General features: G+C 37.2%; 1 protein-coding gene across 1 annotated transcript in view; it reads left to right on the forward strand.

Annotated features, from left to right (window-relative positions):
• NEBL (nebulette) overlaps positions 1 to 15,584 on the forward strand; it is a 249,614-nt gene that overhangs the window by 220,335 nt on the left and 13,695 nt on the right. The window lies entirely within an intron of this gene.

The following is a 15,584-nucleotide window of genomic DNA, read 5'->3' on the forward strand; positions in this document are numbered from 1 at the left end:
ATTTACCTCTTGTTTCAGAATTTCACACAGCTTTAGAAATATCTCAATCTGTAATTCATCACTAACTCATTAGATCCCCGGTAAGCCAAGCACCAGTGTTCAGAAGGGATGTTCTGAAGGATGGTCCAAGATAAGGATTGGTGTTCAAGGGATAGAATACAGATGAGATTTATATGTAAAGACAAGGTATTGCATTAAGATATTATTTGACATAATCATAATGAATTCTATTTAAAAATTGAAGTGGATATTTGAAATTGTTTAAAAGTCAACAAGTCTGCTGTGGCAAAGGAAATGGTAACCTTTTTTCTTTTCTCATTTCTTTTTCTTTTGGTGTGTTCCTTTTCTGTTTTTCTGTGCTTTACAACCATGTAGACCCCAGAGGATCTGCGTACAAAACCCCATACTGAGATAGCACTCTAAAATTCTGCATACATAGTGATAACAGTGAGCATGACTTTTAAGTTTGCCTCTCAAAAACCAGAGAAATTGCAGGTGTAATGGACTAATTGGTGGGTCACAAAGGCCATCCTCCCGCCTAAAGCTAGGTTAACTATATAATTCCTGGCAGATGCTTTTTCAGTCTTTTCCTTAAAGTCTCCAAATGAGTCTCTCCCACACAAGGAAGTATATTTCTTTCCTTTTTTTTGCCGTCCTTTATGTGTCTGTAGCTATAGCCTTATATGAGAAAGGATTTCTCAAAAGTGTGTGTTTAGAGAGCTCTGCCTGGGACAGCTGCTGATGATCTTCTATCACTACCCACTTTCATTGTTAGATGTGGTGCAGCCAAAGAAAAAGAGAAAGGCTCCTGTAAAATTGCAGTGTGATGTTCAGTTTGCAATATGCTGCTTAGTGCACACTAGAAACCTCCTGCTCTGTGCTGCATTGCATGTGAGCTGTAGCCCTGTGTAAGGACCATGTGTGCAATCCCTTGTTCAGCAGCTGAAGCCTTGCTAGCACAAACAGATTGGCATTAAGGACATCCCTGAGATAGATTCTTGAGCTGTAAGAAGTGAAATATTAGTACTATTTATCACCTAATAATACTCTGGTATCAAAACACTCAGAAATTCTTAATTTCCCATACCTTCCAAACACCAAAAATTGTACAACTATTTAAAGGAAAAAGGCCATGACAAACTTTAAATATTTCAGCTAATTTTTTGGAGTAAAATTGCAATTATAATATCTACTTGTTTAAAAAGAAGCAATGAGCTCCCTGCTCATGAAATGTCCTTGGCAGCTCAAAAAAAAATTTGCAAACTGAAAAACATACTTACGACTCTTGTGAGTATTTTTTGTCATTTTTGTAAATTGTAAATTGTTCAGCCAGTTAGGAAAAGTGTGTCAAAATATCTCTTTTTTTAAATGTATTATTGGTGAAGCTGTAACTACTTTTTCAAATGCTAAAATTAATGACTCTTCTTTGGCAAATAGACACTAGTTTTAACCCTACTAAGCCGTTCTAAACCCATCAAGATCAATTGATGTGAGCGAGCTTTGGATCTGTTACTAAAGAGGAACCACAATTCTCACATGAATATAAGGATATTTTAACTTGGCAAAAGTTACCAGGGAGTTAAAATTGATTTGTATTATAAATTGCCAAAATTCTGATTCTATGTATGTTAGTTCAGATTACAAAGATGGATAAAATCAGTATGAATCAATGGCTGTTGCACTTGTGCTGCCATGAAGCCATACTTCTATTTTTACTTATTAAGGCATGATCAAACAGGACAAGTTGGGCGTTCACCAATTCCCCTACCACTTCTCATGCCTGTCAGTACTTTTTGTAGGTGCATAATTTATCACCACTAGGACTAACACATAGTTTATCAAAAGATTTTGTGTTGGCTTTAATTTATCTTGGCATGAAGGAGTTAGCTCTATGCCTCACCTTATGGGAGTTGTGGTAGATAATGTATAATGTACATACACTGAATGTATTCTAATGCCATGGGATTTATTTTGTTAGCTCTGTCTGTTCTTTCCATTGCATCTAGGCTATTAATAATTTGAAACATGAAAAATTTGGGGTCCTCACAGTCCCACTTTACCTACCAACCCATTATTTAGCTTGGTACCTCTCAAACCAGCAAAAGAACAAAGTTGGGAAGACAAGTTTTTTTTCCTACTTGCAATACATGCAGTAAATCTTGCAGCCAGGTCTGCCCAAGAAGAAACTCCCTAGGAAAATTGAGTGATCTGGTAGATTTGTGCTTTGACTGATTATATTTTACATCAAGGTTTTATTTGAAACAGATTTGAAGAGATTAAAAGATTATTTTAGTTTAGGCATATCAGATAACAGAATCATTTAGACTGGAAAAGAAATATAGGATCATCATATGCAACCATTAACCCAGGACTGCCAGGCCCACTACAAAACCATGTCCCCACATATTATGTCAACACATCTTTCAAATACCTCTAGGGATGGTAACTCAACTAATTCCCTGAGCAGCCAGTTCCAGTGCTTGACAACCTTTTCAGTGAAGAATCTTTTCCTAGTATCCGATATATAAACCTCCCCTGGCACAACCTGGGGCCATTTTCGCACATCCTGTCACTTTTTACCTGGGAGAAGAGACATATGCCCACCTCACTACCACCTCCTTTCAGGTATTTGTAGAGAGTGGTAAGGTGACCCTGAGCCTCCTTTTCTCCAGGCTAAACACCCCCAGCTCCCTCAGCTGCTTCTCATCAGACCTGTGCTCCAGACCCTTCCCCAGCTCCAATGCCCTTCTCTGGATTTGCTCCAGGACCTCAATATCTTTCCTGAATTGAGGGGCCCAAAACAGAATCCAGGATTTGAGGTGGGGCCTCACCAGTGCTGAGTACAGGGGTACAATCACTGCCCTGGTCCTGCTGGCCACAGTATTGCTGATACAGACCAGAATGTCGTTGGCCTCCTTGGCCACCTGGGCACTCACTGGCACAGAGAATTACATGTTAAATTCAAGACTGGGCTTCATTTTACCCTGCGGTAGATGTGTACAGTGCAGAGTTCTACAGCTGAAATTGTCACCTTAGTTCTTTCGGTATTATTTAAGAATGATGGATCCTTTTGAGTTTACATGAATTAAGCAATTAGTAGAAATTTATTTTGGATAAGATGAGCTATGCCCCTGACTTGTCTTCTTAGGCTGACATGATCTCTCCTGTATGCAAAGGAGAGTCAGTCAGCTGTGGAGCTGTGTACTGCCAGCTGTCGGCTATAGGGATATATACTGCAGCATCCCCACACAGTAAGGATGCTGCTGGTGAATTGGGGAAATAATCTTGTAGCTCTGATGATTTCGGTTCTGCTACTAGAAGAGAGCTCTAATATGTGATACTTAACTGGTTTCCATTTATTTAGACTTAAGAATGTACTATGGTCATGTTTAGAAAATGCAAAAACATCGGAAGCAAAAGTCTCCTTAAAATAATGTCAGTGCTTAAAGTGAATACCCTAAGTTCTTTTAAGCAGGAAATTAATGCTTTCTGATCTCTTCAGGTGAATATCTAGATATTTTGGTTAATTTCTAGATGAAGGAAATTGATTGCTGATTGTTAAAGCTCATTTCTTTCATGCTTTTACTTCCTTTGATGTTTGTCTGTCTTATAACTTCTGTGCTTTGGAAAAAGATCTTAAAGTTTGGCGCACAGATCCTGGCTCCATCTTCGACATTGATCCTCTGGAGGACAATATTCAGTCTAGGAGTCTGCATATGCTTTCTGGTATTACTTATATCCTGACTTTTCCCTAATTCAGCTCTTTATGTTTATGAAACTAAGTTGATACTGTAAATTTTCAGGCCAATATGCCAGTCATATGTTTTATAAGCATACTTTCATATATATTTATAACTAGTAGTTTAAAAGCATTGTTTTATAGGAACTTCAGCCATAATCACATGTGCAGATAAGAAATAGTGAAATAAATCTTACCCTAAACAACTTATTCATGCCACTTACAAGTAGCCATTTAAAAAGCATTGACCTACTTTGTCCTTGTTATAAGTAGAATTTTCAAATAGTTGGATCTTATAAAATTTCAGAGTTATAGAAAGTGGCCTATTTATGAAATTGATTTCTTTTCCATGCACATTTTGCCTATATGGCACATGATATTATGCTTTGTTCTATTATTTGCAGCTCCAAGGTGTTCATAATTTAAGGATAGATGAAAAAGGAGAGTAAGTAATGTAATAACAGGGAGCAGTGCTTTGGCTTTATGAGTTTATTGATTCTTTTCCTGCATAGGAGTGTTTGTTTTGAATGTTTATTTTTCACATGTATTTCCTTTGCTACTTTGGAACTTTCAATATTCTTTTGAACAACATACAGCAGTATTTCCACATGCACTTGTATGCATGCTGGGATAAAGGAATAATTTGATTTTCCACTGGAAATTTTTATATTCTTCTTATTTATCCCTTCTCTTTCTGGTGTCTCAATACTACCTTCCATTTCTGATATTCTTTTAAAGCAAAGACCAAGCTTAATTGTATTAGATTTTGAAGCAAGCTTTGGAATTAATGGTGCTCAAAATGGATACAAAATTGCTAAGGATTCACTTTTCTCTAACTTTAATGCTGTCAGTGTATGAATAGCAATGTTAGCAATGGTGGGGTTTATGTTGTGGTTTGTCTTTGCACTTCTTTCATCTATTTACTGTGATATTTTTTATTTCTTTCTACCTTTGTAGAAAGAGCAAGCCGTTACAGTAAGCAGTATTTACATTCTACCAGTCTGGGAGATTATAAATCAGATGGCTCTGACACGAACCCTACCTTTTCTTACTGCAGTGAGATAACAAGGCCATCTGATCTTGAAGGAGGTACCCTTTATTCCCACCTTTTTCACTAACAGCACTGTTGCAGTGTGTTGCAACTTCACAAGCCTGTGTTAACTCCATATCCTTGTGTAGTCACAAATAGAAACTGTGTAAGATATTGCCTGATTGAATAAGAAAGCAAAGCAAGCTCTCAAGACTGCACAGTTTCTGCATGCCATATCATTCTATTGTGAATTCTCTTTCACAGTTTTGGTAATGTTGTCAGCTCCAAAGCCCTGGTAATTCCTATTTATAGTGCTTTAAAGAAGATGTGTTGTGTTTTTGCAAAACGTACATGAACCTGGTTTTATTTTTTCTCTTGAATGACACAATGTAGCTGAACGAAATACAACTCTAACCTGAAAAAAACATATTTACCTTGGGCTTTTCAGTGGGTAAATCAAATATATCATACTATTTTAGTGACTAAAGTACTTTCTCCCCATATTCAACTCTGCAGGTTTTTGTGGCTCTCCATTTTCATCTTAAAAACGACTGAACAAATTTTATCCTGTTCTCTTTCTCCGTGGTTTGAGAACCAGGGTTAACATTCAGCTGGGAGGTTTATAGAGTATGTTATGGTTTAATATGGATTAATATTAGAATACTTTGCCAAACCTGCATTCTCAGGTACAAACCCACATTGTGTACCTTTTGATGCCAATGATTAGAAGAAAATTTAGGAAAATTATGAATAAGGATCTAGTCATCCCAGTGGCATTACAGTATGCACTGGACTTGATTGATGAATTGAAAATATTCTGAAACATTGCATTCTAAATCAATATTTTTAAAAAAGAGTGATTACTACTTCTCAGTTGTGAAAAAAGGTGCATTGGAAAGGTTATCCAAAGGGTTACTTTTTTTTTTTTAAAGAAACCATTTAGTTGCCTGACATCATTAAATTACCCACACTTTTAGAAGATTTTAAGGCATCTTAATTGTAGACTGCACTTGTTTATGTTCTCCCACTCACTGGAGTAATATGTTACTGTAGTGGTTGGTGCTTATGGAGTCTAGGTTGTTTGGGTGCTGTGTAAATACACACAAACAGTTCTGATTGAGAATGGGCAAGGAAGAAGGTGTTCAGTCTGAAGTGCTAACTCTGAACAAAGAAAGAAACACACACCTTTGACAGAAATACATTGCCTTTTATCACGTCTGACTATATTTATTTGGTATTTTCACCATATTCCCAACTCTTTTAATAGATGATAGCAATAATGCACATTATGTTGTTTTTTACATCTCTTCCTGGGATGGTGCAAAGTGGGCTTCACAGTCCAGTGCACATTGTTTGTCTACAGCTGTTCTGATCTTTTCTTTGGCAGTATTCCAAGCCATTTCAACATTGCTTTGTCAGCTTGATTTGATTTTGAACAGATATTTTTTATTACTTGCCATATTGAGAACAGGAAATGGACTTTATTTTCCTGGTTGTTCTGGCACTAGTAAGGTTGCTTTTTGTGGCTCTATTTATATCTATTGTTGTGGTGATGTCTTAAATAGATCCGTGCCAAGATCAACATATTTTTGCAAGAGGTTGTTTCCATTTTAGCAAGAGATTGTTTCCATTTTAACCCAGCTGGCTGGCCAAGGTTTGAGCACCTGTAGATGGTTCCAGTTGCAGGGAAGAAACGAGTGCCAGAGATAAGTAACTGAACGTAATCCTAATGATTTACAGGTAAATGCCATTTCTGTGAACACACTCAGAAAGAGCCAGCTGAAGACAGCATCTTTGGCCAAAAATACTTTTTCATGGCAATATCTCATCTGAAAGGTCATTTTGCACATAGCCACAAGACAAGTTTACCTGTGACCTTTATACACTGTCTCTTATACCAGAAATGAGAACCAAATCCATTTTGGTGAGATTCCATGGGTATTTCTCATGGAGTTTGTACTTCTAGATCAGCAGGGTTTCTCATTGGCAGTTGTTCTATCTGATGGTGTGCCAACATCAAAGACAGTTGGAGACCTGTGACCAATTTTACAATCTCTGAGTGTCTCTGGCCTTGTCTCATCATCTTTCACAGACTTCTACATTGTTCAATTGCTACTTTATTCTAGATACCTTTATTGATATTTGACACACAATTCAAATCTTCTGCTGCCACTGCTGATGAAATTGTTCCTTAACTACCTCTTCCCAGACCTTAGCTGGGCCCCTGACTTAATGCCAGATATTAAAGGCTTATTTTATTCAGATCTAAATAACTCTCTCTTGTCTTTGGGAATTTCAGTAATAACATCACAGGGAAGCTACTAACATTGTTCATTAGAATTACTTCTTCCTATTTTGTTCCCTGACCCTTATTTTAGATGATGATGTTAAGGTGAACCACGTGTCCTTCCCAGGGAGCTTTCTCAACAAATTCAGTAGATTTTTGCGTGATGTAAGTCCAGAAAATTCCCTGTTCTCCCTTTTAGAGTGTTGCAGGTAAAATTGAATAGGAAACAATTGTTAACACTTTCCAGCAAGCCTGGTACAGGTCATAGGCTTTCATTTTAATAGTCTTTTTGAATTTACTGTTCAACTTTGTGTGTCATTTTTTACAGCTTCTTTCTGTGATTGATAAAGGTTGACTTTATTACTTAATGGTATCTTTGAGGTTTTTTGCCACACTGAACAGAAGATGTTGCACTAGAGCTTCTCAGTCTGCCTAAATACATATTGCCTAACAAAGATTATCTTTTTACCTGCAAGCCATTCTGTAGGACTTCACAGAAACACTGGGTGCCACATTTTTGCAAAATTCTCATCAGTAATGAGCAATTATTTTCAACTTGGCTAAAAAGGAATAGAAGTTAATGATTTCTCTCTTTTAGTCCTGCTCTTAACACTGATGTTGCAACTTCTCAGGCATGGAACTATTCACTTTTGGGAAGGTTTTTCAGATTTTCTTCAGTAAAGAGAGGTTGAGATATATGGATGTCAGATTTATTTTGTATATAAGGACAAACCAGGCAGTTTTTTCTCCACAGAACACTAGGAAAAAAGTAGCAAAGTTCTGAAGTTAGGACTCTCTAGGCAGCAGTCTGTCTGACAGATATCTCAACTGTTGCGTTTTGGGTTTTATTTAATTTCCTTATAAAGTCTTTTCTGTCTGTCCTGATTTTTCATGCAGCCTTGTACAGTGGTTTTCTCCCAGTTCTTTTCACACTCACTCTCTTGCTCTCCTTCCTTCCCTATGACTAAAGTTCCATCCTGTTAGTTTGCATTCAGGCTCCAGGAGAAAATGATTGAGTTCATATGGCTTAACACCTCTGCCTATCTTGCCCTATTTTGGACAGTTTCTAGTTGAAATTTTCAGGGCTGATTTTCTGTTCTTTTGCATTTGACCTTTCCTTTTTTTTTTTCGTCATTTATTTCCTCTTAATGTCTAGTTTGTGTGCACACCTTTGTCTAGGTGTCTGTCAACATATAGACATGATGCATAAATTTTTTCCTTACTATAGGTTCAGAATTTTTCAGTGTAAGAAAGTGACCCTTTATTCTTATTTTAAATTGTTTGTAGCCTGTAGATGGAGAAAAATAAGAGATGAGTATCAGTTAGTTTTCAGTTATGGATATATTGTTACTCTGATGGGGAAAAAACATGATTTCTTGGTTATTTTCTAAGTCATCATATTATCTTAAAAGATACATAGAAATCAGTCTGTAGGAGACAGAAATCAGTTTTGCTGTACTCCCAAAACCACATTTTATGTAGGAAACCTTAGGGAATATTAGGACAGAATTTTCAAGGGCCTTTTGTTGCATTTTAAACATGAGTGCTGAAATTTCATTTCTTTGGCTGGAGCCAGCATGTTACTGGTTGCCTGCATGTGCGCTATTTATATCTGTCTCCTTCAGCCCAAGTTCTTCAGATTCAGTTCACCTGCTGCCACCAGACAAGTAGTGAGAATTAGCATAAAGGAGCCTTGATATGAGTTTTAAGGTCTTCCTTTCTTTATTTTAATGAAAACAGTCTGCCAGCAGCACTCAGGTCTCGATCTTTGCCTGGTTAGTTATCTTCTTTTACTCACACTGGCAATCCAAATACACAGATTTCAAGAAACTATGAAATTCCACTTACATCTTTCTAGTCTCTTAATTTTTGTTCTCAGCCTTAACAGTAACCTGTAGATTGCTACGAGAAAACTGAAAATTAGTGTTATATATTTCATTGATACAACTAAAAAGAAATCCAGAAAAGATTGGTGCAAGCAACCTCTGAGGAACAAATGCAGCAAATGGGCACTGCTGGCAATTTGACTCCAAAGTCTATGACGACTGAAGAAGACACAATGCTGCAGTCTCTTTCTTAAAGTTTTGAAGTCTGTATCTAGCTTGGAGTGGAAGTTCAATCAATGAGAAACAGTAAGTCCTTTCATCTCTCTCCCCAGTGGCATGTCCTCCTTGTGTGATACGAACCTTCTGAAGAAGAATGGCTCCAGAGCAGCTGAGCCTGTTCCCCTCCCTTCCTCCAAACTCCAGGGGTTGTCTTCCTCCTTTCCTCACTGAGGCAGGAACACATTGTAGGCCATTAGAAGAACTGCTGTTTGAACTGCAGTGTGAACACAGCCCTGCAAAGAGCAAACGCAGACCTTATGTATCACTGAGTGTCACTGGCAGCAGCCTTGTTCTGCATACCAGCTCAAGGAGAGGCCTTTTATGCCTCAGCCCAAGACTGACATTTTAAACATTAATTTCAGGGATGTCTCCTTCTCTTCCCCTAGCACACACAAATATTGGTAACTCTGTATGTAAAATGATAATTTGTAGGATTTTCCTGAGGCTTTGACACCCACACATTTATACCACAGAAAATCCTAGAACAAGGAACTTTGCTGCTGCTTCTTCTTCTGGTTATTCTGGTCAGAAGACTACAAATTAGTCAAATAAAATGGAGAAAATACCTCTTTATTTCACATGCTGGAATTGCAGATGTTTCCTGGTGTGTAGGCCAAGGAGTCTCATTGCATTGGTATAGTGGTCATAATGCATCTCCTATGCCAAGAGCTGAAAGAAGATGAGGAAAGAAAACCAGATTTTGTTCCCTTCCTTGCTCTGTCCTTCCCATGAATTTTTATAAAAACCCTCTGGTTTTGAGGTTGGAAAAAACATCACCATTATTAAAAGAGAAATAGAAGAAAAAAAGAGGGAATAATACCTCTTATCTTGCAATAGAGAGACGCGTCTTCCATGTCCAGGTGCAGCTGTCAGGAGTACAGGGCAGGAATCCTTCACTCCTCTTCGTGTTCATATTCAGTTACTAAGCTTTGCCATTCTGAGGAGGTCAAGCAGAGTGACACAGCAGTTATATTTTCTTCTCTGTCAGCCAAGGGAGAATTGTTCTTTTTTGCTAGGTAGTTGAATTCTGTTTCCATTATGTTCCCCAGAGTCCGGTAATCAAACATGGCATTCAGAGGGAGAGGAATTGTACAGTTCACAGGAAGACCTATAGGCTTTTGTGGGTTTCTTGCCCCCTTTTAAGTGTGTCAGCCGGCTGCCCTGCCACAGAAAGCTGAACGCATCAAAACAATGCTCTCTGTCTACTCTTGGTACTTCTTGGTGAGGGTCACATTGACACTTCTCTTAGCCACCAGATTCTTATATCTGTTTCTGACTTTTTTGTATTTCAGACTAGATGGTACTTTGGTTTTCCTTCTTTAACATGCCAGCCCCCAGCAGGTTTGCCAGCCTGAAAGCTAATGTGTGGGAAAAAAATAGTTTTCTTCCATTCAAAAGCATTTTGGTAAAACTGTTTTTCCATCTTGGTAACCAGGTGGTTTTCTCTCCTTAAGCGTGTAAGCTACTACAAATGCTTGCAGTCAAATAGTAAATAACTTACCCACAAACTTCTGTGATATTTTTGAACTTAAAAAATAGTTCTCTTGTATGTTATACAAACACAAGTGTATGTATATGTTTGTAATCTCTCTGGTGCCACAAATTATTTAGCATGAAGAGTTTTCTTTGTTAGAGAGCTTATAGTCCAGAACCAGTGAACCCTGGTCTGCCATTCTCAAATATATTTTTACAGAAATGATATATTTTCCTTTGTAAAGGTTTGCTGTAACCACATTGTAGCCCAAAAGGACATGGTTTTCCAGGCAGCAAGACAGAGCTCTCTCCATTCTGAAAATTGCATGTTTCATTTGAAGGTGTGTTTTACTGTTTCAGCTTCTGCCTCCATTTTTGCAGTGACTCCTAATGTTCAAAGGGCATTTTTTTCCTGATATAAAATAACAGCATTACAGTTAGAGGAGTTCTTGAAAACAGTGGGAGGCTTCCTGGTGTTAAAAACCTTCTCAACTCTAGATTTGAGATAAGAAGGAAAAATAAAGACAAAGTTAGTTGTGAGAGTTTAGATTTCAGTTAGAAACAGGTTGAGTATGTTCCCTGCACATATGCTAATTTCTATGTGTTTACATGATAAGAGGATTTCTGACTGCTTAATATATAGTTTTGTCTCTGAATAATCCATTTCAGCCTTTTAAGCCATGTAAGTATATAAATCCAGAGAGTCAATGGGACTACACTTATGCACTATCTTGTGCATTATCAATTTTCTGTCCTAGTCTGGACTATGGGACTTTTAGTGTCCTCTGCTGAATGCTTTGTTAATGCACAGCATGAGAGAAATTAATCCACAAAATTATATTTCATTCTTTCCATCACAAAGAGGTATTAAAAAAATCAGGTAAAACCTGATTTTTTAACATAGAACTTGAAAATTCATATAGTACTCCAAGTTATAGCATAGTTAAATTTTGATTAAGGTTTGGTTTAGGGTGCTGGGAATAAAACTGAATATTCCATGCTGGTTGTAATGCATTAAGATATGAATCTTGATTCATCTGAAGGCACATTTTCATTCAGTGTGTATTCACTGAGGGTGAGTTAATGTTCCAGGGAGAGCTTTACATTTCACACTTCCAAAATATTTTTGCTTAGATTCCTTATGCCTATCTTTGATTCCCATACTTCTCTCCCACACTCTTGACATCTGGCAGCATCAAAAGACAATCCCCACACATCCAGGGGGAGGAGAATCCAGAAGATCTCACCCTTTTAATTTCTGTAGTGTAGCAGTAGTTCAGGGGATCCTTCTGTTTTTTCTGCCAGCTGTCTGAATTTGATGTTTCCTTTTCCATTAAACAGTTAGTGAGCAGAAAGTGGAAGGGAAGTTTCCAAGTGACTCAGCAGTTGGAAGTGTTAATGGCTCCCTTGGCAAGGAGTTGTTTTCAGTTGTTAAGTGTGGTCCCCTAGAGCAGCTTTTGATACACTTCAGAGAATTTTATATCTAGTAGACAATAAATATAATTAGTAAAATTGTGTGCAGTGACATGTGCTTGATGCTGTCCTTCTACCATTGTTCAGATTGGCTATACCTACTATGCAAATAAATCGATGCACAGAAATCAAAGCACAGCTTCTGTGAAAAGAACATGCAGGCTTTTCTCTCTAATGCACAAGGGCAACAGTAGATGTTCAGTAAATGTAAGAGAATTCAAATTATAATTGAAGGCATGTGGGTAAGGTAACATGTTAACCTTCATTTTACTAAACCTTTCGTTCTGTGAGGAAGCCTAGAGCACAGCTGTGCCTATTCACAATTTAAGTAGGAATTTGCAGCTTCCTGTGGTACACCATGGCCCTGTTAGGTCTGAGGATGCCTTGGGCTGGCTTTAAGACATTTTGTGCCTTCATAAATAAAATAATGTGGTTTGGTGTGTGATGAGAGAAAAGGCAGATTGTACTGTTGTCTCAGCTGAGACAGGCTGCAGCTTAGGTTGAATGTTGGGCAAAAAAGTCAGCTGGCAGTCAGGTTTGTTTGTGACACCAGATCCTGGCTGCAGTTCGTATTCTGAGCAGGATGCCCTGTGATTTCATTATGTGCCAGGCACAGCACCAGTGGGGGAAATGGGGGATGTGTATGGGTATTTTGGCATAGCAGCTGTTAATAGACGCATAGGCTGAACTCTCTGGGCTGTACAGCTACTGCTGAAGACTAATGCCAAACTAATATTCATAGTAGTGTCTGAATAAAATGATCTTTTATAGTTGAACTGCTAGAACAACTCCTATGATACACTATAATGTATGTAGTTGCTGTTAGTAATTCTTTTTTCCTCAGGTTGCAATAGAGTATTTAATGTATTAATTTTGCTTTTGTGAGGAAAACGAGTGAATTAAACATCTAGAAAAGATTTTGTAGTTGAATATTCAAACCAGATTTTTTTGTCAGTACATTTAACTGGTTTAGAATATTCTGTGTTTATCATAATAACCCTAAAATTACTTTTTTGGATTCAAAATTTGGAACAAATAGGACTCCAATTTTAGGGTTAGAAGCCAAATAGTTGAAGTAATTTTCTCTTTTACAGTGTTGTAGTAAAAATTTGTCAGTGAAATCTGGAAGGGGGATAAATGGTTTGTATTTTAAGTGAAATAAATTTTAAGAGAAGTAGATGGTTGTAGCTGGCCATAAAGTCCGAAATGTCAGATACAGAATTCATACAATTTTTAAAATCCCCGGAATGACTGTTAAAAGAAGTTGGATGAAGCTAATAATCAATATAATTCATTCTAAATTGTAATTTTGTATTGTGTTCACTTTCATTTTATGCTGTTTTTTTAGCAAAAGCGACAAAAACGTCACTGTGAGTAAACACTACAGCCTTTTCCTGTAATTTTAAAGGCTGATAACACTTTGAAATATTTTACTGACTGAACTTCCTGGGAGAGCATTTAACACCCTATTTTATAACAAAAACCTTTAGCTTTCATTTGAAAAAGATTTTGTTTGAAGGGGCTGCTATGGAATTACATTTATCAAATCAATTCTTTTGAGTGTTTATGGTCTTACAGTCCTAAATATCCATTCCAAAAGCAGTCTGGGGAAGCTGATGTCATTTTCAGAACATCAAAATTGCCTGCTCTGCCAGAACAGGACTGGCTTTTGCTTTTTGCAAGCTGTGAGGCTGCCACTTACCACCTCACTGCTCCAGAGTCATACACAGGCAGGGACTCTATGGGTTGTTTGAGATTTGGCTTTCTCCTCTCCTGTTGCCAGAGCACTAAATTACATGTAGTTAATACTTTACAATTCTGTGATGCTTTACTAGGACAGTAATGTGTTAATGATCACAAAAGCTCTTGAGCTGTTACTCAGTATCCTCCAACCCCTGTACCTCAATAAAAATGATGCTCTAAGCAGTATCCACAATCACTTCCTGGCAAAAATCTTCCCTGTGTTGTTGTCTTTTAATGATGAGGGTGGTTGTTCTGTGGACTGTCCTCTTTTAATGTTGACTGTAGAAAACAGGACATCCTGGGTTCCTTTCATTTTTCCCTAGACTGTGATATTTGATAGTTGCTTGCAGACAAGGCTTCTAGAGACTCTGCTAGCCTGGGCTTTTTAAAAATATATTGCATTTTTGCAGTTACTCTGAAGAGGAATGAAAGCCATACTACTCTTTTTTTTAAGGAAAAAATTGTCCGTGAGAGACTGACTTTTGAAATACAGAGATTTAGAAACCTCAGAGAGGCGAGAAGGGACCTTGGAAAATAATTTACCATGAAAAAGGATATAATGGAATTGATGGATCTACCATTCCTCAAAATGTGAAGAATTAAGAAGGTCTGCATCACCAGACACATAGACCATGATGTACTAGAGAGACATTTTGCCAACTGTTCTTCCACTGTCCTAGCTAGTATTTCTCAAATTCCTACTCCATCTGCTATTGGATTTATGATGGACTTATAAAACAAAGACCAACGTAACTATTATTAGTGATATTGTTTGTTCATACAAATCAGGAACTTTGGACTGAAATATGAGATAGTCCCTGCCTGAAGGGAAACCTCAAATAAAACACAGGATTCCAGTGTCATCAGGACATTAGACATTCTTTTTATTGTTCCTTTCAAAATTTCTTAGTTTTCTCTGGCATATGCTCAACAGCTATATGAGATCATCTGTTGTCATTTCATTCAAAATCAAATTTTAATTTCTTACATTGAAATTACTTTCAGGAGTTATAATTGCTTGATTCTGCATTTCCTGTAGTAATCTACTTCAGCTTACATGGTGGATACAATATAGTTAGTCTTAATTATTGCCAGCTGATAAAATGGTGTTCTAAAATAATGATTCTTAAAGTAATCTTTGTCTAGTCATGACACTAATGAAGTTTAGTTTAAAATACATAATTTTGTAAATTGTAGTATGTCAGTAAGTAGTCATGAGAGTAGAGTAATTTTGATTTTTGCATAATGAATAATGTTATTTTAAACACAAAATCAGTAATTTTGTTGGCCTCCTCTCCATCATTTTTTAACTATTTGAAGACTGTACAATTTATTTCTTATATCTTTAGAATTTAGGTTATGGAAACTTCCTAAGATGTCACATTCTGAATTTGCCACTGACTCTAAGTAGTTCAGAGCTTCAATTCTAATGAGGTCAATGAGCATGGCAGATATTTATTAACACCCTCTGTGAATTAGGCCATACTTTCAGGTTGTTATTTCAACAACCTAATTATATCTTGGTTTGATATCCCAATTTACTAACTATTACTGACTCCTGTAATGGATAGCATGCAGACGAAGTGCTGCTTCTGACAGAACCACTGAGAGCAACCAGCCTGGTAGCTCAGACATCCATGAAAACAGGCTAACTGACCAGTAAAGGGCAAGGAAAAGAGGAGAGAAAACCAAATAAAAGAAATGAAGAGAAAGTTACTTTTACAAGAAAAAATG

The sequence above is a fragment of the Coloeus monedula genome (genome assembly GCF_965178545.1).
Source record: "Coloeus monedula genome assembly, chromosome: 1".
Classification (NCBI taxonomy): Eukaryota; Metazoa; Chordata; class Aves; order Passeriformes; family Corvidae; genus Coloeus; species Coloeus monedula.